The sequence below is a fragment of the Scleropages formosus genome, chromosome 5 (assembly GCF_900964775.1).
Source record: "Scleropages formosus chromosome 5, fSclFor1.1, whole genome shotgun sequence".
Taxonomy (NCBI): Eukaryota; Metazoa; Chordata; class Actinopteri; order Osteoglossiformes; family Osteoglossidae; genus Scleropages; species Scleropages formosus.
In genome coordinates this window covers 21687336-21714102 of record NC_041810.1, presented here as the reverse complement: position 1 = coordinate 21714102, position 26767 = coordinate 21687336, and the positions used below count along the sequence as shown (strand labels likewise).

Below are 26767 nucleotides of genomic sequence, written 5' to 3'. Positions count from 1 at the left end.
CACACACACACCACACACACACACACACACAACACCTGACACCCCCCTTAATGGTCCTGATTGGCAGGGTGCAATAGCATCGCAGCATTGTTTAACAAACACAAGAAGTTGCATCGAGGTTTTTGGAGTGAAATGGAAGCGGTACAGAGCAAGTCCGACCTGTCCGACAGCCATCAAGCCGGGCCATTGAGAGTGGCCTCTGGCGAAAAGGGCACCTCCTCGCTGGTTGGGAAGAGCAAAACATTTCATTTACCAAAAGGGGTTGTTAAAGTGTACCTTTATGTGCAAAGTGCAAGCATTGCCGTGAAGACAAACGGAGAGACTCACTTTCTGTCCATCACAGTGCTGTCTGTCACCATGGCGTTGTGTGACTTGCTTGTACCCTCTGTCCTGGGCAAGGAGTCTGAGGCCCTCTGAGGCCCGTCTGTCACAGCCAGCTTGCCTACAGGCAGGGAGTCTGCTTCATTGCTGAGTGGGGGGGTAGAGACACGGGTGTTAGGCCACTCCTCATACAGACTATGAAAACGAGAGCCATTAATCGTTAGCCACATCTCACACGCACAGGAAGGCACGTCTTTCCCAGCCAGCTGTAGTTAGACACTCCGTTAGTGGGACTCGTCCTCTCACCATTGCTGACCGTATTTCAGCTGTTTTGGAAAGTCTAAACTTTCAGTGTTGGTGCACCGGTATGTGAAATGCACAATAAAATACTTTTGACCAAGGAGAGAGTGCACTCATCCCCCATTGTATCCATACCTTGCATCGGCTGGAGCCCGAGCGTTTGGCCTGACACGGCCACACGCACACGCTGACAGGCTGCACTAAGCTGGATGTCCTTGGTGTCGAGTTCCCCAACGTTGTAAATGCAGTGTTTACCTGGACCGACTCAATCCAACCCTGGCACTTCCATCAGCATTGGCAATTGGACATTTTCTTTTCTTTTTTCCCTTTTTTTTTTTAGTAGGTTAACACCTGATATTTTAGTAGGTTAAGAGTTCACTGCCATTCAGTGAGTCTTGTGACTCTGGCACAGCAAGCATACCAGCAGATCCTGAACTACATACCCTGCACCTGCAGGCTTAAACACTCTGAGATCCACAGCGGGAGTGGTGGGCGGCAAGGGGGTCAGATGGGAGAGAGAAACAGCACTGTAAGAACAGCTGAAGAGGGACGTGCCCCACCACTCTGACCGATGAAGAGCACAGTCCATTCCCTCTCCACACGGGACAGTATGGACAGAGACAAGGCAACTGAAACCTCTTAGGGGAATGCGAGCTCTTTCTATTCCAAAAGCGAGTCACGTGGCCATTCGTCACTCACGTCACCATGAGCCACTCTGCTCTCGACTTCCTTTGAGAAAGGTCCGTAAGAGTTAATAAGGTTTAAAAAGAGGGATAGATCAACTCTCTTGTGTTCTACCATACCTTGTGAAGACTTGCTTTCTCGTGTTTGGTGTCCACGGTGAGCTTGACAGTCTCTTTGCCTGTGCCAGTGGTGATGGTCTCTGTGACAACATCACCCTTGTCCTCATCCTCCTCACTGTCAGAGCCCCCTGAGGAGCTACTATCCGAGGCCACAAGGGGGGCCTTCCTGGCTACACACACGTTCCATGCACAAGGAGATGAGCCCTTGGCTATGGGGAGGAGAACAGGACAGAACACACAGGCGCGCACTTAAAATAGGGACATCTGCTTTGTTTCAAGATCAACCAGGTGTAAGCTGGACAACCTTGCAGGCGGCAGGGGCCACAGTCAGCCTCCCTCACAGCTCTTGTCCTGGTTTCTGCTTTGAGCGCTCATCCTGGTCGTTCTCCAAGTCTACAGGGGAGCTACACCTGGGCCCGGACTCTGAGCTGCACAGAAAGGTCACCAATAAAACACCCAAACAGGGAACATAGGCACACAGATGACTCATTTTGAATACCTTTCCACCAAAGGAGGACATTTGGCCTTTCTTTTCTCATTTAACAAGTGTTTAACTGCTAAGGATTTAATAATATTACTAAGTGCTTTACCTTCTGTTTATCATAATATGTACATTTAATACACTGAAAATATTGCAACCAGTGAGAACCAAAGCATTCATATAAAACTATCAAGTAAAACAACTATCAAAACAACTAGTTTTGCACAATTAGGGGCAACATAGCACAGTGGTTTGAGCCACTGCCCTGAAAGTCAAGGACGTCGAGGATCCCTGCTTGCGCCACAGTTCCCTTGAGCAAAGTCCTTACCATGAATTAGTTCAATAAAAACAACTCTTCTGTATTAATGGATAAATTACTGTAAGTAGCTCAGTACATGAACCTATCATTCTAAGATGGGAATAAGAGTCATTCCACTTCCATTTTTTTTGGAGAAATCAGTTAATGTTCCATGGCACCAATCTGAAAGCCCGACCTGTGACTCACCAGCAGAACGGCTGGAAGTCCGTGAACTTGGCCCACCCTTTGTCCTCGGCTCCGGCCAAGTTGTGCTGGGGGGCCGCTGTGTCCCACACGCTAGAGCCAACGTCAATTGCGACATGGGGTGCCTGGGCCCTGGGGTCCACCGGGTCCTCGAAGTTAGCTGTCCAACCTGGGCCTGAGGAATCATGCGCTGCAGTGTTCAGAGGACGACAGTGTATGACCACAACATGCTTTACATACAGGCCAGAGCGACAGTTTAGAAACCGTAAAGCCAAGAGCAACAACTCACTGACTCACTCAACACTAAGAAGCTTGAAACTTTTTAATGGTTCAGGAAGAAGTTCGTATAAGACAAAAGTAGCTTGTCATTATGTGAATGTGTGGGGTCCCTAGCCCAGTATGTCACAAAGTACACCTGTCCCTCACCCTCTGGTGATGGTGTCTCCTGCCCTTCTCCTTGACTCCTGACCCGGCCGTTACCCGCCATGGCAGCAGCCTTCTGGTCCTGCAGTTCCTCCTTGTCAGAAGACAGGCTCCTCTCCTGTGTCCTGTTGTCAACCTCAATCTTGGAGGAGGCTTCAGAAGCACGGGAGACCCCAAACCTGGGCATATTGAGCAAGGGAAAAGAGTAGAGGCAGATGTCAGAACCGTAAAATAGTATGAGGAAAATCTGTGCAGCTGGAAAAAAAAATTGAAAGCATGCAATGGGTGCTGGGAAATGCATTTAACATCAGATCTCTAAGCATGTAAAATAATTACTAACTACATTTCTACTTATGGAGTGACAATGCAGAAATATTTACATTTACTCATTTAGCTGACACTTTTCTCTAAAGTGACTTACAATGTTAAGCCCCTTACACTATTCACTTTTTCATATAGCTAGCTTATTTTACTGTAGAAATTTAGGGTAATTTACTTTCTCAAGGGTAATACAACAGAAGGTGAGGTTCCAATCAGCAATCAAAGGCAGCAGCTCTAAGTACTACATTTCCAGCTGCCCCCCCACTTATCCATTCATCCATCCATCATCAGTAATCACTTGTCCAGATGAGTCCACAGAATATCTCAGAAGCACAGAGTAAACCCCATGGGAGATCGCACTGGAGAAAAATCACACACACACACACACACACACACACACACACACACACACACACACACACACACACACACACACACACACACACGGGGCAGTTTAGAGTCAGCAAAGAACATGAAACAAATCTTTGGACCGTGGGAGAAAATGACACACTCCCAAAGAGAGAGAAACATGCAAACTCAGCCCAAGCTGAGCTGCATTCAACCCACGTCTAAACCCACAGCCCAGAAGCAGTGATGTACCAGAACCAACCACTGTGCCTCCTCAAAAAACCTACAAGTCTACTCAGCTATTTGCTATACTACTGCCTTGTGTGACAAATCGTTTCCTGTACTTAATCACACTCCAGTTTCTGACATTAGAAACCTGCACAGAGCAGTGAAAGACTTCCATAAACTGTGACAGATTTTAGGCTCAGAGACTCTCTGTACAGCGTACCTTGTGCGTGACTTCACTTGTTTTGCATAGTTTATCTCTTTTTCTTCCCAAATATCCTCCTCCTCGTTGTCATCAAATTGCTGTATTCTCTCTTTGCAGCAGGCCTCGAACATGGCTGTGTTGGCCTGCATCCCCACAAATGAGCAAAAATATATATTACATATTGCTGTCAGCTGGAAAACCACTAAGAAATTTTTTCATAGGACAACTTACACTCTCATCGTCGGCATCTAGATTGAAGTTTATCTCTGCAATCCTATCAAATGTGGCACTGTGAAGAAAATCCAAATGTAAGCTCAAAAAAATTCTACTTTCCAGCACTTAGGCACTAGTGCTCAAAGAATATTGCTCCCATGTGACTGTCGAGAAACAACAAATGGTTACTGCATGATGGTAATAATAAATGTAATGGAAAGCCTTTTGCAAAGTAAATACATAAGTTCAGATCTTACTTGATATTGTCATCATGGTCTGAAAACTCTTCATCATTAAATCCAAACTGATCAACAAAATTTGCTGTCATCTGCTGTATCTGATAGTCTGAGAATGCCTGTCAATTAAAAAAAAAAAGGGCGGGGTGGGTGGAGGGTCAGGTTAACAGAAAATAGTTGAATATCAAGTGTACACCGAAGACTCTTTCTTTCTATTAAGCTTGTCCTACCTGCTGGAGTGACAGCTCATTGGGGAAAGGGCTCTCCATGTCATCGTCCTCACTTGAGGAGTGTAGATTGTGCGTGCTCACCTGAAGCAAGTGGTGAGTAGTCAGCCATGGAAGAAGTTGTGTGTATGTGCATGCATGTATATATGGATCGCTCCAGCCCTCTCACCAGGTCCACTGTATTCCTTCGGTTAGTCTCCATCAGGGTCTCATCCACAAAACTCTCCAAACGGCCTCGACAGTCTTCTGGGCAGCTGCTGGAATGCACAGATGAGGGAACATCAGTTCTGAAGGCTCACATCACACTAAAAAAAAGCATCTGTGCTTGTTCCCATCACAGTAATGTTTACATATAACATGGACAACACCCGCCACTTAGTGTCTCAGAGAGGATATAAGGAAAGGGGACACAGCAGGAGGACCTCGGTGGTGCCACAGTTATCCCTTTAATTGTAAGCGCTAACCTGCCGGAAGGGCCACAATTTTCCTGTTGCCACAAGGGAGCTTTCAGAGAGTGACAACCCACCAAATTTGCTCACAAGTCAAAATATGTAATTGCAGTATCAGTAGTTTCCAAGGGGAATAAAAGCAGCACTGGTCTCTTGGACACACACTTGAACTTTGTCAAAATACCTTTTATGAGGTCTATGATCTGTGTCTGTACCGGCCCTTTCTCCATGTTCTGTACAACAACATTGGCGATTCGAGTGAGGTGGCCCATGTAGCCTCTTCTTCATTCCGCCCTCGGGCCCTGTGATGCAGAGAGTGCACGCTGTTAAACGAGTTCTTGGCAATGCAGAAAGAGAAGAGAATACATTTACTAAAATTTATCCATTTGTTTGACGCATTTCTCCAAGCCACTACCCTACCAGCTCCCCCACATATATGTACATGCATACACATTCAGTGGGCCAATGGGGCTTAGAGTCACGATGTTTCCTATAACTGTTTACAAAGTTGCTTACTGTATTTTGTCATTTTCCTCCCAGGCATCCAGTATCCTCTGCACCAGCCGACACTTTTGGAAGAGCTGTGGATGGTGCAGTTTTGAACATGGAACATCTCAGTTAGGGGGGGAGGGCACAAAAAAAAAAAAAAGAAAAAGAAATGGAGACACATAGAAGTGAATAGTCTGCTGCCTACGTGAGTAACCAGGAGGCTGCGGCCAGAGGCATCTGACGGATCCAAGCTGGCCTGCTGGTTTGATGCTCCGCCCCCCCCCTCCTTTTCTGGACTGCTAATGGCCTTCTCTTCCTGACCCGGATGGTTCAAGATGGCCGCCACACACATCTCTACTTGTAAGTGCAAGAAGTTATTCCAGGTGTATTTAAAAAACAAATCCTGCAGGAGTAACAGAGAAAACAAACACATGTGAATAGTAATCAATACATTTAACCACCCAGAATTTTTTTTTTTTTAATTGACATCCCATACTCACAGCTACAAAGACACTTTGAGTCACATGCACACTGACACACACCTAACAGTATAACTGCATTTCTTCATTCTAAATTTGAACAGGAACCCAATCGCACAAGCATAGTGCAACCTATGTCCTGCGACCAAACGCACGCACACGGACTCACAAGCAGCAGGTCGATCGTGTTGAGCTGACACAGCTCCTGACTTATGCTAAGAGTGCAGTTTTGCAGCAGGGATGCGACCAGCCGGGCGATATGGAGGCGGGCATTCCCTAGTGGCTCCTCCAGTACGCCGATCGTTGTCAATATTGCACTTTTCTGTTAAGGAGACAAAAATGCCCAGAAAGTGTACAATCCTTTCATATCCCTGGAGAATACAAGGCCAGTCTGTTAATATGTAAAAGAGAATTAGGGGCGGCACTGTAGCACAGCAAGTAACGCTGCTGTCTCAAAGCACCTGGGTGGTGCGAGAAGATACGGGTTTGATCCCCACTCAGTCTGTGTGAGGTTGCCATGTTCTCTCTGTGTCTGTGTGGGTTAGGGTTAGAGTGTTCCACTGATGTATGATGAGTGACACAGTGTAAGTAGTGTACTAGCAGTGTAAGTCACCTTGGTGAATAAGGTGTGTGGACTGATAACACTACATAGAGTTCATTGGAAGTTGCTTTGGAGAAAAGTGTCTGCTAAATAAATAATGTAATGTAAATGTAACTGTCTAGCCTAACGGAATTTAAAAAATTGGCACAGTGCAGAATATAAACACATCCCACATCCCCCCAGCAGAATACACACTCAGAGACAAGATGTAGACCATAAAGCGATACACGGACAACTACCTTGGGAGGGTCCAAAAGGAGCTGATGGAAGTGCTTCAGGGTGAGCTCAATGCGTGTTAAAAATACTGCTACTAACAGTGCAAGACCTTTCATATCCCTGAGAGCACAGGTCCAACAGCCCCTCAACCCTGTAGGAAGGGGCAGAACAAAGCAAGGGGAATCTGTCAGTTTGACCTTTCAGCATAGTGTTTTTTTTTTTTTTTTTTTAAAAAAGAAAAAAAAAAAAAAAAAAACCCACCTCTTGATCACTAACACGTCTGTGACAAAAATGTAAATTTAAAAAAACATTACCAATCATATATTCTGAACTTGTACCCAATTAAAAACCCAAAGGAATTATTCAAGGCGTTTGAGTTTGAAAATTTCAAAGAGCACTTTCTTCATTCTAGTGCTCCTAGTGTTCAAACAGGATTGCTGACGGTTTTACTGTCACACAGACAAAGATGGCTGGATATTTCTTTTAGAGGGTAATCTCCAGGGAGAAGCTCAAGAGGACACAGCCACTCACCCGGGCCTCCTGGTTTCTAGCAGTGTGAGAAGCACTTGAGTTCCATTGACGATGCAAGCCTCACTTTTTTCACCCTCAAACATATTCCTCAGCAGCTCCTCCAGGCTCTGCTGCCTGCCAGAGATTCAAGAAGCAAATGATGAACAGAGCCAACGGCACTCGATACAATGACCACTGTGGTGATAATGAGATGAGAGCCAAGGCCACTCACGACTCCAGCGTGGTGAGCAAGGGGTCTGGTTCTGGCGTCTCCTGCAGTTGTGTGGCCTGGTCCCGGCCCAGACGTATGACATCACACAAAGTCTGTGATGCGTTGGATTGTCTCTGGAAAGCACAGAGCACGGGCAAACTGCCTTTAGGATCCGTTCATTCAACAAAGCAGTGTACGATGGCACATTTTTACACTTGATTTGTCAACTCAATATACTACAGTAGAAAAAACAAAACGATTTGCTCACTGATAGGATGGAAAATGGGGAAGTTCCAAAGAAGAGCTCAACAGTTTGTATAACACTAACTTACCTCTTCATCTTCTCCTGAGCGAATGAGCTGCACCAGCCTCTGAATGAGCTTCTCCTCATTGAGCCACTGAAGGCAAATGCAAACAAAGTATGTTTTCACTGAATCGCACATTTGCAAAGAAAAACACACATTATCAGATTCATTAAACACCAGACACTATAACAGCTGGAAGCAACCCACTACACATAAAGGTACATAGCAGGCAGTCTGTAGACCATGATGTGCAACCATAAAAACTCACAAGACTCTACTCTTAATATCCATAACAACATTCGAGAGATATTCTACTTCCAGATCAAAAAACTGCTAAAACGGTTCACAAATAGAACACGCTACAAAATCACTGAACCGAACATACTGCACCGAACACGTGTTATCCAGCAAAACATCAAAGGGTGACTAGTTAGACTAACATCCCTCTGACTTTGTTATGAGGAACAGGCAGCAAAGTTATATTTGCAAAATGCAAAAACATTGAGATCATGGAAAAGATCACGTCAGCAGAAAGATGCACTGATACTCCACCACTGCGATATGCATGCAATGCACCACCTCTAAAAAGAGAAGCCTTTAAAGCAATAAAAGGGGAGCTGAAGAGGAACTGAGTGACACCGTGCCGGTAACAAGTCGCTCCTTCCAGGTTACCAGATGCATCAAGCCAGAATGTGAAAACAGAAATACTTCCTCTTACGTCACTACACTCACTGTTTCCTCTTAATGAGGTTCAAGTGACCCATGGATTTGACATTTTGACAAGCCATTTCATGACCGTAGCATGATAATGTTGGTTTACAGACCTCTTTGTTTCTAAGAATTCAATAAGTATATAAACATGCAAATAGGCTGTATATCAGAAGACAGTGCATAATTCAAGGACATGATCTTGTAGTAAACCAGACTGTCAGTTGAGGTCCTAAGAGAAGTCTTGCTGCAGTAACCGAGGTGATTAATCCCAGGTGCTCCGGTAAATAGATATACCTGTAAAAACGGGTGCAGTTTAACACTAAACTGTGCAAATCTTTGTGGATGGAAGGGTGGGCAAACCACTTAAAGTAAATAAAAGCAACACTATAAATACACATTTAAACAGCACTTGGTCAGGACGTACGTTGAGAACCTCCTGCCTCAAGGGGCAGGCTCCACACAGCTGATGAGGCGCAGCAAGAGGTCCATCATAGCCGAGGTGCCGATGTGCTTCAGCACTAGGCTAATAAACTCATCCTTCTTCCTCAGAAAGGCGATGACCTGAAGAAGATGCAAAAAGCTTTGCCTTCAGCGACAGCCAAAAGTACAAAAGAATGAGTATAAATGTTTAATGATCATTGTTATTGACGGATACGCGACAGGCACCCTTGCAAGTGCAGGACTTTTCAATCCATCATCAGTACGGTAAAGCACATTAACTTTTTAGAAAAATCTGACTGTACATATATGTTCACAAACAAGGACAATGGCATTAACATGTTAGAATTTGCATGGGCAAAAAATAATATCCATTTACTATAAGTAGCTGGAGACCACACCTGAGGTAGGGGGGCTTAGCTGATGCATTTGGGTTCACTTATTACATTTACTCATGAAGCCGATATTTTTCTCCAAAGCAACTAGCAATGTTAAGCTTTTACAATTATTTGCCCATTTATACAGCTGGTTAGTTTTTCCTAGAGTAATTTACAGGGGAATCAAACCAGCAACCTTTGAGTCCAAAGTCAGCAGCTACCAGCTGCAGCAAACACATAAACAAATAAATGTAATAAAGTGTACAGTATAACAGGTGCTTTTCCAAAGTAACATACTCCAAACTTAACTATTAACAGACTATTAGCTGGCACCTTTGTCCAAGAAACCACCTTCACACACTTGTGCCATGAATATATCCCAGTTCAGAGTCGTATTATCCTAAAGCCTTTAGAACCCTTAACCCTGAATGTGATGAAATTCAGGGAGTCACTGATAAGGTCAATACTCACAATCACTTCCCGGTCTCCCTCACTGCTGGACTCATACCTGCTCTGTCTTGCGGGCGATGAGGTTGCCGACGGTCTTGCTGAAGAAGCTGGCCAGCAGGGGGTTGAGGGGGGGTTCCTGGTCCAGGAAGTGGTAGAGGGTCTCCAGCAGGGACCCGTCCCCCCCAAGTTTGTCATTAATGTGGCTCACATCTGACGTAAGGAGCTCGCAGGCAATGTTTGGGTACCTGTGTGGGACATGACACATTGGGGTAAAGGCTGTAATCTTTTTAAAACTTGGATTTCTAGCATTTTGGCATTTCTTTTTGAATTGCAAATCTTCACTGGGTTTTAGAAATAAAACCTTTGCGCATCAAATAACACTAGGGCCATCAAACAGATGCTACTGGCAAGCAGTGGAGATGATCTGCCTCTGCACCCCACTCACATGATACTACAGTCACACTCCAAGTCTTTGTTAAACTGCGAGAGAAGGAAAATGGATAAATGTGAAAGAAAGATGCTCTGGGAATTAGGAGGAAACAGCTGAAGAGGGATGTTTTGAAAATGTATTTCGCATTAGACTGCTGAAATTTGTGTTACCAAACTGATATCTCCGGCAAGATTCACAGTTAATTATACCAACACAATATTTCTTAGCTGAGAACTGGTGATGAAGATACCACATTAGCAACCACACTACTATATTCAAGGACTGTGAAAGTATTGAGCTTTGCTGTCAAGGAAATCACTGCACAGGACAGAGAAAACTAGTGATGGAAATCCACATAAGGGTATCACCATAGTGAACAGGAAGGACTGCGGGTTAATACAGAAAACTGCCAGCATCTATTCTTTTTGAGTCATTAGGGGAGAAAATGCATCTGTGCAAAAAACAGGGAGCTTTTAATAAAAAAAATTTAAAAAAGAAAAAAAAAACAGGAGACAGGATAAATAGAGCTTTCTTCAAGGCACAGAGAAGGGAATGATCCATGGCTTGAGATCAATAGCTGACCAATTGTCTGGGAATTTGCTTACATTTTCCACAGGCAAACCAGCCAACAGGTAGAATGGTTCTGATCTAGTGTTCGGTAGACACTAAAATAAGGAAAAATATTTGAGGTAGCAGTTAACCGCATCATCTGCATTTTTGATCCAAACTTATTTTCTCGCTAGAGTAAAAGGAAATCAAAACAGACCAAATATCTTGCTATTCTGGCCAATTTCTTCAAGTATGCCTCCTTTCATGCAATATCCCAATTTCCTCACTTTAATTACAATTTAGAAGAATATTGTAAACCTAGACTTTTTTTTTTGTCTTTGTAATATGTTCCACATTTAGACTGGAACAAAATTCGATGGGACTGGAAAATAGAAAATGCACCTGTTCTATGGACAACCAAGCACAAAAAAATGAATGCAGAGCCCCGTGTCACACTTTGCGAGTTTGCCTATACTTGCATTTGGACACAAGATGTGCGCTCACTGCCTTCAGGACCTTGGTAAAGAAGAAAGGCAATGGTACAGCACAGGTGGCCATATTCTGTGAGTGAAGGACCTGGATAAGTTGAACATGAAGACAAGGTTGGAGTGGAATGGGGCGGGAGGGCTGTTGAGATTGAGCTAGCCTACCAGAAACACAAAATAGGCCTCCTTGCCCTGCTTTCCAACACCCACAAAGTGTCAAGATTCTACAGGGTAAATACAGGTGAACAGTTATATGCTGGAACCTAAATGTATCTGGTAGAAAAATCCCCCATAAAAAACAAACATTCTGCAACTGAAAGTTAAACCAGCAGTTCTCAACTGTGGAAAGGCATTCAGTACTAATTATGGTATTAAGTAGTCATCCCAAAATACATACTGAGCAACTGTGGTCTACACACAAACATAAGCTAAGAATCAATATGCTGAATTACTGGGGTTTGTCCCAAGGGGGGGGATCAAAAGTCACAGGAACACTTCCTTCAAAAAAAATAAATTGCTGATTCTAAAAAAAAAAAAAGGTCTTTTCTCCAAAAATACAATGTAACTCATAAATATAGTGGGCAAAAAAAAAAAAAAAAAAAACATGGCATGAGGGGACAGAATGGACTGACTGGTGGGAGAAGGTAACTGCATTTTCATTTTTGTGAAATTGGATTATGACACATGACCACTGCTGGAGTGTGTGTGGAACAGCTCTCAAGGGGACCTTTGTTGAAACTGCTTCAGGGTGTTCATTCCTTGTTTTGGGGTCTAACAGTACCAGACATGGCCATCTGCCCACGAGAGGCCTGCCTGCCTGTTGGCAGGAAGCACAAATAAGTTAAAATTCAAGCTAAGCATCTGAGTTAGCAGTGTGGTGCTTAGGGCTTGCAGTCCCAACAAACATGCAGCAGTTACACACATACGAAGGATGTACACAAGGGAGGGTCATGAAGATGGGGTGGATAGAGGGATGATGTGGTCATACAGATGGGGTTGTCATGAGGCAGTCGAGCTCCGGGGACACATCATAGCCAAAGAGAAGAGTGATGAAGAACATGTCATCAGGCAGGAGCGGAAGTATTGCAAAAGCCACTGTACAACATGATTTCTTCATGTTTTTTTTGCCTGGAACCTACAGATACGGTCAACATCAAGGTCATTTCTGAAATGTAGATTTAGTCGTCATCTGAAAGATTAAAAATGCTAGATAAGAATGGCCTAGCTGACATCTTTCCACGTATCAGCTTTAGCCAGCTGAACTGCGCCATGCCTCTTGTTCTGCCTCCCTGTCTACTGCGAGAGGGGCGGGGGGGGTGGGGGTGGTGTCGCAATCATCTTGACATCTGACCCGTGTTTACCACTGGAAAGGGCACGTGTCCAGAGGCTAGGGGGAGAAATAGTGAGACTGTGGTGCAAGTTGCAGGCACCTTTCTGGTAGCCAGAAGCAGTGCCTTAACTGTGCCCTGGAAGGCCAGTGAGCACCAGTGAAAGATTGTGTACAAACTTACCAGTGATCATGGAAGCCCACAAGATCCCAGTTTTTAATACATGAGGTGTCACTCTAATGTACAAAGCTCATAAGAAGGCTGTCCCTTTCTGTGAGCATATGTCTTAGCTCCCCCACTGTAGACTTCACTCCAGGGTTTCCCCCAGAAATACAGCAGTAAGTCATCAACTGGGAGGGGTGCAGTAAAAACAAGGCTTATATAACTGCAGTTTTAAATTCCAGTGACTTTACTTCATTTATGTTTTTTCTTTTTTTTTTTTTTTTGTAAATGCACACCAAGTGCCTATTGCTTTTTAAAAGTAAAGTATGCCTCGCAGCATAACACTTAGACCTTCAAACCTGAATCTCCTACCCGCCATCCCTCAGTCTTTCTCCAACCCCCACCCGGGCTCACTTGAAGCGGCTCTTCTCCTCGACGTTGTGTGGCGGCTCCTGCGTGATGAGGCTGACCAGCTCCTGCATGCAGTGGTCCTGGGTTAGGAAGAGGAGTAGCCGGCGATTCTGGGCCTTGCACTCCTGCAGCACATCATCCTCATCCATCAATTCGCGCAGCGTTACATCCTCCTTGTCCAGGAGCTTGTCCACGTTGGACGTAGTGTGCAAGTCAAACTTCCAGAACATGGCACCGGGTCAGACAGACCTGGGGGGGGTTCAGAAGTTAATCCCTCTTTGGCTATAACCTCATCTAACTCTGTGTTTCTTTCTCCACAGTGCAAAGCAAATGCACAGCTGGTCACAGTGCAACACACATCTCATCATCAGGCCACATCACGTATAAATGACTATTAACGTGTACAAGTAACAGTCCAGAACCTTCCATCAAATAACAGAAAAACCATATTTGGCTGGAAACAATGCAAGTTAAAAGGAGAGAATTAAAAATAATGAACTGCAAAAGGCAGTTCCACCATTCTGCAAACAAAACAAAACTCAGATCTTCAAACTAGCCCTGCAGTAGGTCTGGCAGTTCCTTATTCAGGCCCTTCACTTGTGAAACACACTGCGGCACTGCCAAAGATTCTCTCGAATACAGTGATTAACACTCAACTGAGGGAAGATTACTGCTAATCTCATACTTCTTAAAAGGCGTCTTTGATGTCTTGGCTGACCGGTAAAGTGCAGTTCTCTCACTCAAGCACAGATGAGCACAGTACTACACAAGGTTCTGATCCTGAGGGTCAAAGACCACCAGGTATACAATAAGATGAACAAACACCTTTCATACCTTAAAATGCATCTTGAGAATCTTCATGGTAATATGGTGTGCAATACCTAAGAGGCTGAGGTCAATACAGTACGTTCCCTTCCCAATTTAGAAACTATCAAGTAACAAACTTTTCACCAACACATTTTTTAGAAGAAGATTTCAGTAGTTTTATTAAAAGAGAGCTAACATACCAACTCAAATCACGTGCCAAAGCATTATCCAAAGCACCAACAGATACTGATCACTGACAGTCCCGCCACAATTTTTCAAGAGTGGATGTGTAAAATAAGCAAGCAGAAGGTAGAGAGACCATGAATGATTCTGCCTTCAATCAATCTACTGATGAGCTGTGAGCCCCAAACCTCTAAGTAATACCTCTATACAAAGCTGATGCAGTTTCTATGCTTCAAGGTAAACGCACAACTTACACTGTTCTTTAATTTCTCAAATCATGCTAATATTTATTTTTACACTTGTAGTGGGCGAATTCCGTGTGATGTGCACAGTAAATGGATGGACAAGGAGCGAGCACCTGCACTGTGGCCTGGTTTTTTCAATGAGCTTTCTTATTTACATCATGTCGTAAATAGTCCTGCCAGAGGAGTCATAACGTGCAGGCCTGTGCACACGCTGTCCTGTCTCAGCATAGAGGTAGAGGCAACTGCTGTACTGCTCCGTTCCCTTTCGAAAACCCACTGTTTCCTCCCACCCCACAGAGCTGTCTGGGTTGCTGACATTTACATTTTTCATTTAGTGGACACTTTTCTCCAAAGTGACGTACAATTCAGAACTAAAAACTGCATTTCACCAACAGAGAAATAGAGAGAGCAACAGACAGTGCAGCTTTCAAAGTAGTCGCTTAGTTCAACACAACTTTTTTCCCAGTGCACATTACACAAGTAGCTGCATATATAATTGATGAGCAGCTCATGGCCCACTTCATGACACATTTGAATTATGAACCAACTCTCGGTCCTGCTAAAGTTCACGAGGACTTAATGCAATAATATAATGAAATAAACCTTTCAGCTTTGTTACTGTGTAACTGGACCACGTGGTATGGTCTTAAGGCCAAGTTCAGTATTAATGAGTAATTGAAACACCAAACTCAACTAGAACTATCACCAAGAAAAAACACGCTCGGATTTTTAAATTGTTTAAATTTACATTTATTCGTTTAGCTAACGCTTTTCTCCAAAGCGACTTACAACATTAATCTTATCTACAATTATTTATCCATTTATACAGCTTGGTAATTCTACTTGAGTAATTTAGGGCAAGCATTTGCTCAAGGGTACTACAGCCAGAGGTGAGATTTGAATCTGCAACACTTGGGTCCAAAGGGAGTAGCTCTAACCACTACGCTACCAGCTGTCCCTAATTTCCACAAAATGTCTACTAGTATTATTTCCTGTAGCTGCACTATTTCCACAGATTACATCACCAACGCTGACTCTGAACTCTGACAGCAGTCTGTATTTCTGAACTGCAGGAAGAAGAGGCACACACAGCCTGGCACATGCAATGTAAGACCTTAAGTAACAGCAATGTAGGGACAGTGACATGAAAGAAACAAAACCCCAGGAGTCACAAGTGTCCCTCTAAGCTCTCTTGCCTGGAATGTCAGGCTCTGCAGTGTACGCTCAGCTCAAGAAGGGGATAAAGAACAGCACTGCTGGTTGGATCACCTCAACAACACTGTTCACCCAGTTCTCTCTCACAGGCCTTTTTCAGTCTGAATGACATCCAGAAGGAAAGCTTACAAGAGCCCTTAAAAAAGTTTCTGCATGCATTTTAATCTAAGAAGCATTTATGTTTACATCAATTCATTTACCTTATGCTTTTCACCAAAGTGACGTACATCTTGCAGACAAAAATAACTAACAACGTTAAGATACCTACAATGATTTACCCATTTACAGATAGTTAATTTTACTAGAACAAATTAAGGTAAATACCCTGCTCAATGGTACTACAGCTGGAGGTGGGACTTCAGCCTGCGACCTTTGGGTCCAAAGTCAGCAGCTCAAACCACTTTACTACCAGCTGCCGCAACTATGCCAAGCTAGTTTTCATGTAAATGTGCCCACTTATTGTCAAAAACAAATAAAAAAGAAATACCTTTCGATAAAACGTGTGTATCCTTAATTAAACGCCGTCCACAGGGTGACCAACATTTGTCTTGTATATTGTGGAGAGAGCAATGGAGCGATTCATTGATCAGCACGGACTTTCTGCCGTCAGAGAACAAGCATCAAGGGGTGCTCCTCAAACCTGGTGGGGTGACAGAGCATGGTTAGTCTGTATGTCAGAAATACAGCACAATACACAAAGCATAATACACAAAGCATGTACAGAAGCCACACTGAGTATGATCAGAGATCAGTTAGTACCAGCTGTCCCATTATCTCTAGATAATATGCCACTAGAAGGATTCAAGTATTCTTCATGGTATTCATCCTTGTGCTGTGTGCAGTAGCAAGACCTCAGGCTGAAATTCACTGCTTTATAGAGGAATTTAAGAGCTTCCTATGGAGCTGATGATGCATGTTCATTTAGCATGCTATGCTGGCTCATATGATGATTGCTTTATCCACTGCTCCATGTTGCCCTGTGCTTTCCTATTGAGAAACACATGAGCTGTGTTGCTAATGGGGAAGTAAAACAGTGAAACGCTATATAAAGAAAACACCTGTAGTGTACATCTATGCATGTATTGTTTGTACAAGTTCAAAATCACAGGAAAATCAGTTTTTATAAACAATATTCTGATTTTGTCCAAATTATGGAAAAAAATGTCCATGTTTTACAAATTTAAACAAAGAAAACATATGAGTGTACTGTTATAAATCAGAGCTGTCTCAACATGCAAATAAATGGCAAATGTTTGCTACCAAAATATTAAATCATTTGAATTTATTAATATTTATGTCCAACTGAAGTTCTACATACCGTACAGCATTAGAAACCATGTAAAATACTGAAAAATTTAGCTAGACTTTCTGTCTAAATCTCAGGCACCATTGGTCTCTACAACAAAGCCATCTAATCATTCATTTTCAATAATCTCTTGTCCATTGCAGGGTTGAGGCTGTCCAGAATCTGTCGTAGAAACAAACATCTAATGATGTACCAGGAGCACAAGGAGGAAACCCACATGAACACTGCACTCAGACTGAGCCAGATTCAAACCCACAGGCTGAGGGCTGTGAGGCACAATCATCTGTACCACTCTGCCGTTCGAAATTTGTTTATGAGCTTTAATTGTTATTATGCATATTAATGGTTTCTGCATCTTTGAAAATTTGCTTTTTGCACAATGTTTGATTGCATTTTTTTTTTTTTTATATTTCATGCATGTGTGATTATGTATTATGCATGCATTATTATGTAACTGGAAACCCTAAGATTCTCTTACAAAAACCAAATTTAGATGACAATGCAACTGGAAGAAGCTTTGAACATGAACAAGTTTTAAAAAGGTGTTCATGTTTTCACACAAAAAACAAAAAAAGACTATTGGAAACTGTAAGTGGGTCTGCAACAGCAAAATGGGGGCCTCTTTGAGCAGCCCACAGAGGAAGAGGCGAGGAAGATGGGCTTCTCACTCAAAGACACAGGGAGTCCTGCTCGTTCAGCCTGCAGCAGCAAAATTAAGCAGCACAGCATAAAAGATAAACTGTGGATGAACCAGGAGGAACCATGACGGCTGACGTACCAACGCACGCTGCAGCCTGTCAGGTCTGTGCTCACATAGATTCTTTGCTTCAGTTCCTCTACCAGCGCCATTCTGCATGAGGAAGTTTCCCAGCAGTGAGCCGCACCTGTGAAGCACGACTCTTCGAACGATTCAAAGAAATCCCCGCATTTTCCCATGAAGCCATGCGATGCAAACGTGACTGTTTCTGCTACCACCCACCTCTATGCAAAGTCTTTCTAGGCCCAGGCATTAAAGCCTTCAGTGTAAAACATGACACTGTGTGCGCACATATATGTGTGCCATTTCTTTCCCCTTTGGTTCCTAACTTCTCCCGCTGTGACAGCTGGGCTACAGGTCACATGGATCTCCACTACGCTTCACTTTTGCACAGGTGCTAACATGAGAAAACCAGAGTGTTCTAACTCCTCTAGGGTCAAGTTTTTTAACTAACACATAACACAATGTCATACACCTAACAGAATCAATAAGACATGCAAAAGAGCATATATTCTCATTCCACACAGTCCCTCAAAGGCCGATCAGACCAATACAATGAGACATATTAGCGAGAAGGTTATCCCAGCATCCCTATTCCCTACTCACATTCTGACGAAATTAACATCCTAATGGAGGACAATGTGAAAAACATTTTAAGATTAACCCCAAATGATAATGCAGATGTACAACAAACTAGGCTAAACAGCGACAACAAACCACAGGCATGCTCAACCTTTCATAAGTGCATGTGTGTTTGTGTATTAAAAAAAAAACCTTCAGGCTCAAAGAAGCAAACCTGCAGCGCACTGCTCAAAGGGCATTCCAGTCTGTGGCTAATAACTTATTGTGAGGTAAACAAAATCATATCAAAATCAAATGTCAACACCAAATCTGTTTCTCTGGTTTCTAATTTCAAAACACCACAATATTAGTGCTGTGTAACATCTACTGAGTACGCTGCCTGGTATTATGTGTTTGGTGGTCTAGCTCCATACCACTGTGATCTTGCTCTGGACAATAAATTATTGACAATGAATGTACAGATAGATAACTTTTCTATAACTTCACATCATGCTCATTATAAACATATGTCTTAGGAGACTAAATTAAAACAATGGTTTTATCTAGACCAACCTGGTGTGTGGAACAAACACCTAATCAATGCTGATTATTGATTGATTCATCCCATAAACATTCTCAAACATTTGCCACCTCATTAGCTGGGGATGCAAACAAGTCACGTTAGATTTGCTACAATGAGAAATTTGAGAGAACAGATTGGTGCAAGAAAATTTATTTACTTTGAAGTTTTTCTCCAAAGCACCTTCCAGTGTTTAGCTACTTAGTGATTTACCCATTTATACAGGTAGATAATTTATTCCATAATTGGGGCAATTTCCTTGATCAAGGGTACTACAGCAAAGAGTGAGACAAACCTGGATTCCTAGGGTGGACCTATAACCACTACACTACCTGCTGCCCTAGTATACAATTATTTATGGGGCAGGGGAAAAAAAATAAATAATTGGAAAAATGTGACTTCTGATAACTCATAGCGTGTCCATTTGTAACAGGAGGAATGTGTGTACATGCAAACGTGAACAGAAAGTCAATTAAGTGCAACCTCAATCGACACAGTAATTAAGTGAGGACTCATTCCACACAGTCCCTCAAAGGCCAATGAGACATCTTAGCAAGGAGGTTATCCCAGCATCCCTATTCCCTACTCACATTCTGACAAAAATTAACATCCTAATGGAGTCACAGATGAAGTGACAAAGTGAACACCATTTTAAGATTAACCCCAAGTGATAATGTGGATGTAAAACAAGCTAGGCTTAACAACAAAAAAAACCACAGGCATGCTCAGCCTAATGAGAGATGAAGAGGTATAGTGTAAATGGATGCAGAGCGACGAGGAACTAATCGCCACCTCTGCCTGCTCCGACGCTTCTCACAGCATTAATGAGCTGCGACAGGATTCCTCAATTCAAAAACAGCATACAACAACTGTTTAATCCTCGCGTTGGATGCAGTCAAGCCTCTGGAACAGTTTGTTTTACAAGGAAGGATATGTCAAACACATAAGCCATACAGTTTCCAAAAAACCATGCCATTTTGAGAAAGAAGAGGGGAAAAAAAAAAGGAAAAGAAGTCTCAGGGAGTACAAACCAGTAGCAAAAGATGAACTTGATCCTCAGTGGTAAAAGCAACTGCAGACAGCAACTCTTGCAAGAGAAAAAGGCCTTTTACATTCACCGGACAGCCACAGTATCACAACGTACAAAACATGTAGTGTAACAAGTAAGGATATAGACCAGTAACAAACGGTGCCAGTTCAAATTCCAGGGGCTCCCTGCTGTAGTACCTTTCAGCATTAAGTTGCATGAATGAGTAAAACGAGTTGTTCTGGATGCAACTGTTGCCAAAGCAACAACATCAACATAATGTAACAACATCAAGACAACAGAACAGTGGTGTTTATTCTATGGTCCTGGTGAAAAACTGCAGTACCTGCTTTAAAAAGTGCAGTTGATTAAAAAAAAAAAAAACCTGAAGTGAAGATGCCATTTCAAATGTTTTCTGTGATTCATAAAAGGAGAAAGGATTTAACTTGTTTATTAATATTTTTCACCGTTTCCACAAGCAGTTGTGACAATTTGAGTTATCAATCTGAATAAAGCCACTTGTACTAGAACACTTGTTCTTGGATGTTACTTTGGAAAAAACATACACTACATGAATAAATGTAGTTTTGTCAAAGGTGCAAATGTGCTAAATAAGGGGAACAAATATTTGTTTTCTATCTACATACACAAAACAGGTAACACTTTGAAAGACAAGTTTCAAAGATCTGAGTTGAACAGAAACAGTGGGTAACCTGGACAACGCTTAGGAACCATGACAGCAGAAAACAGGCCAAACCTTAGCTAATCACTAAAAACTTAAATATTTTATCAGTTATTGCTGAATGAACATGAGCCTTCAACCACTTTTTCATTCTACAAAAAAATAGGAGTATTACCTGACTTACATTAGCAATTTCAATGTGAAATTACGTACTATAATTACTTTCTGGGTTTGGTGAAGTGTAAAGGAAAAAAGAACGAGGGCTTTGAGGAGAACATGAGCAGTGCCACTTGGATCACCAACACCCTATAGTTAAAATTAAAAAGATTACACTAGGTCCTCAACTGATGAACGTAACTAGGAGTGGTAGCCTGTTCGTGACATTTTGTTGACCGACTACTGCCCAATTCATCCTTTAAACAAGTGCAACATTCCTTAGCCCTCTGGTAGCTTCAGTTTGCCATTTTATCTATAGAGTTAATAAAAGTGTAACGAAGGCATACCTCTATTCACTGTGCAGATTCTGTAAAAGTCTTGGCTACAGCTATAATGGAAAAAAAAATGTTGCAAGATTAACACACTGCTCCTGAAAGCAATCCAAAGTGACTGAAAACACGTTTTTTTCAGCACTGAGTGTTCATTGATGTATCTCATAAACATGCAATGCTCCTCATGCTGCTGCTGATCACCGACAACAGACACAAGTGATAAACAGCGAACGAGCGTAAGAGCATCCAGTCTCACTTTCCTACTCTTGGTGCATTTCTGATTGACAGTAGCAGCTTGGTGCAGGTACACAGGTTGTATCTGTCCCACAACAAACATTTTGAAAATATACATGTGAAGAAAATATAATCCAAAATTACTGAAAACATTCAAATCTTTCAAAATGTGTAACTTCAGTGTTCATAACACGACACTGAGCATACAGTTTAGAATTTGCTTAAAATTTTCACACCTGTGCTTGCCTAAGCTTTTTTTATGCCACAGATTGACTGTTACCTCTTCAAGGACTTTCAGTCCTTGAGCAGCAATGCAACATTGTATATAAAGATATATATATATACACACACACACACACACACACACACACACACTATATACATATATATATACATATATATTTTGCTCAACATATGTAGTTTTGCACAGCAAATGCAGGAGTTTTAATAACTCGCAGTGCAAAATTCAACTGCATAAAAAAAGCAACAAAGAGATCCATCAGCTCCTGCTGCACCTCCCTGCCACCCACGCTGATCCGTACCCAACGTTTGACCCATACAGCTGCACAGCAGTTTCCCCTGGCTGTTGACACCCCAAGTTCTCCATCCCCTCCTTGGCACAGACACATGATGGGAGCAGCACACTTCAATGTGCATATGGCAAACTTCCATTATCTCTGGCTCTATGTCTTGCAGGAACAGGGACTGGTTGGCAAGCAAATCCTGTTGAAATGCTTCCGTTCTCTCTTTCTCAGAAGGAGGAGGCAATTACACTATTCCTTCAATTTCATCTCCTACTGCCCTCAGCTCCAACTTACAAAAGAAACTCAGGTTCATAACCCTCTCATAAGCGATACAGAACGAGATAGGACTGTGACTTTGCCTTCCGTACAGCCCCTGACGACAATGGAGAGATCTGACCCTAACTGCTGCCTCTGGTACATGAGAGATTTGAAGTAGGTGGTGACTGGATCTATCATTCATGGGTCAGATCCCATGTGTGGGTGGAAAAAATTTTAAACGACAGTTTAATTGTTCCTTAGCAAAGGTGGTTTCTTATGGAGGAAACTGCATCAAGATGTTGCTGTTCTTTATTGATGACAAGAACAGACACTGCATGAAATACTGAAAGTCCACCAGTTTACATTTCTTCAGACAAAAGTCTCAGCACTCACCAAAAAGGCTTGCTTCATATTTCCCCACACAAAATTTTCCATGTTACAAAGTCATAGTGAACAGCGTTGTTCTTCTAGACTGAATATGAACCTTAAAGACTAGCTAAAGAGGTATTACACACAAACTCTCCTCTAAAAAGACCCATCTTGCATTTTACCTCATTTCTCCTCCCTCGAGGTATGACGTTTGCTTGTTTGCTCAAAGTCGATGTCTAACAAAGATCTGTAAATAATACAGTGACAGCATAAGAGGTTAAGATCAAGCAGCCAATAACTGTGTAAAAGCTGCTGTGACATGAAGAAGCTCATTGCCAGGAGAGCCCAGCTGGCTGCAAATAATCACATGTACAGCACAAACCAGACAATGTACGCTGAACTGATGGAGTGGACATTCGCCTGGTCAGCGGCCACCTAAGATCACTCATCTGCCACATAACCTCGTGTCACACAGCACATCACTCCTGTTGTGCCATTGCATTAGACTGCACACTAACAGCCAAGCAACAAGAGCCACTGCCAGAAGACACTGGTTCCTCAGCTTATTATCAATAACAGATTGCAACTGTGATGCAGAGGGCAAATGGTCTCCCACTGGGACTCAAGCTCCCTTAGAAATACATGAAAAAATTGTATACCGAAGCATGTCTTAGGGGCTAAATAGCAATATCAGAGCCAAATTTGAAACAGATCAGTCAACCGTAAATTGCATCACTAAGGTATGGCAGCTTGCAGTATACTGATTAAAAGAGTAACATGTAACCTGAACACTGCTGGTTCAAATCCCATGAGATACCCTCTGCACAATCATTGAACAAGGTGCTTATCCTGAACAGAACCAATAAAATGCCCCACAAAATATCCAGCTGTATTAACACACACACACACACACACTTTCTGAACCGCTCGTCCCATACGGGGTCGCGGGGAACCGGAGCCTACCCGGCAACACAGGGCGTGGGGCCAGAGGGGGAGGGGACACACCCAGGACGGGACGCCAGTCCGTCGCAAGGTACCCCAAGCGGGACTCGAACCCCAGACCCACCGGAGAGTAGGACCAGGTCCAACCCACTGTGCCACCGTGCCCCCAGATTTTTAAATTTTGAGTTCTTATAGGTGGAGGCACGGTGGCACAGTGGGTTTGGCCAGGTCCTCTCTGGTGGGTCTGGGGTTCGAGTCCTGCTTGGGGTACCTTGCGATGGACTGACGTCCCGTCCTGGGTGTGTCCCCTCCCGCTCCAGCCTTACACCCTGTGCTGCTGGATTAGGCTCGGGTTCGCCATGACCTTTCTTGGGACAAGCAGTTTCAACCTGTGTGTGTGTGTGTGTGTGTGTGTGTGTTAGAGTTTTGATACGCAAACATGTCAGTTAAGGAACAAAAAACAAAAATAGGGTAAAATAACTATCTAGTAAAAATGAACTCATATCTTATCCTGCTAGATTGCCCGGCAGAACATCACACACATTGTGCCAGAGTGTCACACAAAACAATTCCATAGAAATTCGGCTCCTGCACCCAGGCACCTGGTGGAAGGGGTGTGAGCACAAAGGTCCCCATGATGCCTCATGAGAAAATGCTGAACTGCCTACTTCAGAAAGAGAACATTCATTCTCCAAGGCCACTCAATCACTGGAGCATTTTTTGGGTGCTTTCGTACAATTTTCTGCTGTCTTCCTCTAATAGCTTTAATTTTCAACAAGAACTTTTATGGAAATAAGGGGGACAGGGATGCCTCAGCAGCCAAGGAATTTTGATTCATTTAAAGGTCACCCCCACACACCCCAATCCACAAGAAGTAGATGTACGATCCTTTATTGACACTACTTATGATGTTAAGTAAAACTGTTCCTAGAACTTCTTAACTATCAAAAGTTGAATAATCAGGCTTTACAAGTACATTTCTAAATACAGTTCATGGCACAGAAGCAATTCAAAGTGCTTTCTCCATGAACATGAAAAAGGTATGCTTAAAATTAGATGAAAATGCAACTGGGAGGAAAACAAAACCGTTATCAACTTCTCAAGAAGCAACTGGCAGAGGAAATTAAATTGCTTCCTTTCTTTTTTAGGCTCCAGCCTGGAACACGCAAAAAAGAGCCATCTGGCACAGATTTAAACAGGCCTCCCTTGCTGCATCATACATCATCTAAAAAAATTTAAAAATGAGTATTTCACAGCCACAGCTGAAAGTTAAAACAAGAGACATGAATTCTGATTAACATGGATGTGACATGGTTTTCAAAATATAAAGACATGAACACGCTGCTGTTATGTTGTGCATGTTAAAACCAGTGCATAACAATGACTGCTTTCCACCACAAACTTTTCTTTAAAAAAGATTAATAAAAATAACACTCTCACGAAACAACTTAATACCTAATATGGCAAACATCAGCCAAGTATAAATCAGCAGGTTCGCATTTTAAATTTTCAACTGCTTGGCATGTGGAAGAGATTTTAGCTTTGAAAAAAGTTGTGAGAAGAGTTCAAAACTCCCTACCCCCAACTCAGCAGCGACTATGAATCACTTGTCACAAGAGTAGTAGGAACATCACTTTGCAGAGGAAAAAAAAAAAATCCTGCAAAATGAATAAATCTATGTATGAGCACAGGGCAAATACAGCCGCAGATGAGGTAATGCAACCATCGATTCCCAAGCGTTTCTTAGTAACGGATGGCTGTGGGTAGATGGGTGCATGAAGAGATGGACGGACAGATGGATGGATGGATGGATGGATGGACGGACGGACGGGGGATGCACGGGTAGTGACAGCAAAATGGTAGCTGCATCAAACACCCAAGTTGTTCTTCGACAGTCTGATGTTTGTGTTAAAGCTCTTGATCTGTTGCCGAATGTACTTTGTGTAACTGAAAGAATGAAAATGTAACGTAAACGTAGTAGAAACTCACTTTGAACAAGAAGGAGTGTCTGCCGAACACATCATGTAGATGTAAAATGACTGGATGCACACAGACAGACCAAATACTAGTATTTACCGCTCATCTGTTGCCCCTATACAAAAATCCTTGTGACTTGTCTCGTCTCACGGACTTGCCTGCAAAGCAGTGTTTACAGACAGACACTGAACGCATTCCCATGTCTTGAATTCCAAAGCACCACAAGTTCAAATTCAATATAAAAAGCGGGGAGAAGGGGGGGGTTGTCAAACACGCGCCCGGGAGCATGCGCGGGACCTCCGAGCTCGTTCACACTCGGCCTCAACTTTTTTGTGTGGCTCGTATGCACGCGGCACGTGACCGGCGCGCGCCCTCTCCAAACGTTGCGGAAGCGTTGCCGCAACGTTGAAGTTGCGGTTTAGCTGCGAGCTGTTTGACTGTTATCGGATAGCCTATCCACCACAAACTTTTCTTGGGGGAAAAAAAAAAAGTAAAACAAAAAATAAAAAAATAAAACAAAACGCTGTATACTCCGCGTCCCTCCTGCTCGGTTAGATGAAAGTAAACGAGTGAGGCTCGGGATGTCCGCCCTGCAGCTGGTAAACCGAAGTGGGGTGGAGTGGACAGCTAGTTTACACGTTAACCAGCTGGTTATCCGGTGGCAAAAAAGGCTGAAGTGACATAGACTATATATAGTCGTCAATGCTCTGTTTTGAGGACTGTTTTCCTAGTACAAGCGGGGTGTTTTGGAGAGCCGGAGGGACTCTGTTGATCGATTATGCGTCCCATTATTAATGACTAATTCAACTGAGGCTGTGTGTGTGTGTGTGTGTTCTGTTGCGGGAGCCGCGCAGCCCAGGTGCTTTCGCCAATTAATTCACACGACGCAACCGACATTTCCGCACGCTGGCGGCACAAACTGCGATAAAATGGTGTAAAAGACGCTAAAAGACTCGTCTGTCTCACAAGTGAAGAGACGTGTTTCCCGTGCGAAACACACTGGCCTGGTGTGTCTTTCAGGAACTTACCTTGAGATGAAACGCCATGTACCGAAGAGTAAACAGCGCGAACACTACCCTCAGCAGCAGCGCCATTTAACGACACGCATCTGGGTCAGATAATACTCCACACACAGCCGCTGCTCTGGCCCTTCTTCCGCTCGTTATCTTCGCAAGGGGGAAAGGTCTAACATCCAAGCCGCAGTCCTTTGCACGGACTCAAGACGGGCAAAAAAATTCTGTCATATTTTCGAGTCAAAATGGCGGACATTGTCGCGGGCGCGCGCAATCCGGCGACAAAATCGCTGACATTAGCGGGAGCGCGCGCGCTCGACATCTCACGGGACTCTCGGTGCTCGATTTGTTTCCCCTCTCAGTCCTTGAAAAGAAGAATATCTGTTAAAAATA

At 43.1% G+C, this 26767-nt stretch overlaps 1 pseudogene; it reads right to left on the bottom strand.

The window, feature by feature from the left end:
* On the bottom strand, positions 1–26631 carry LOC108942294 (serine/threonine-protein phosphatase 6 regulatory subunit 2-like; annotated as a pseudogene).
* Positions 26632–26767: the final 136 nt, after the last annotated feature.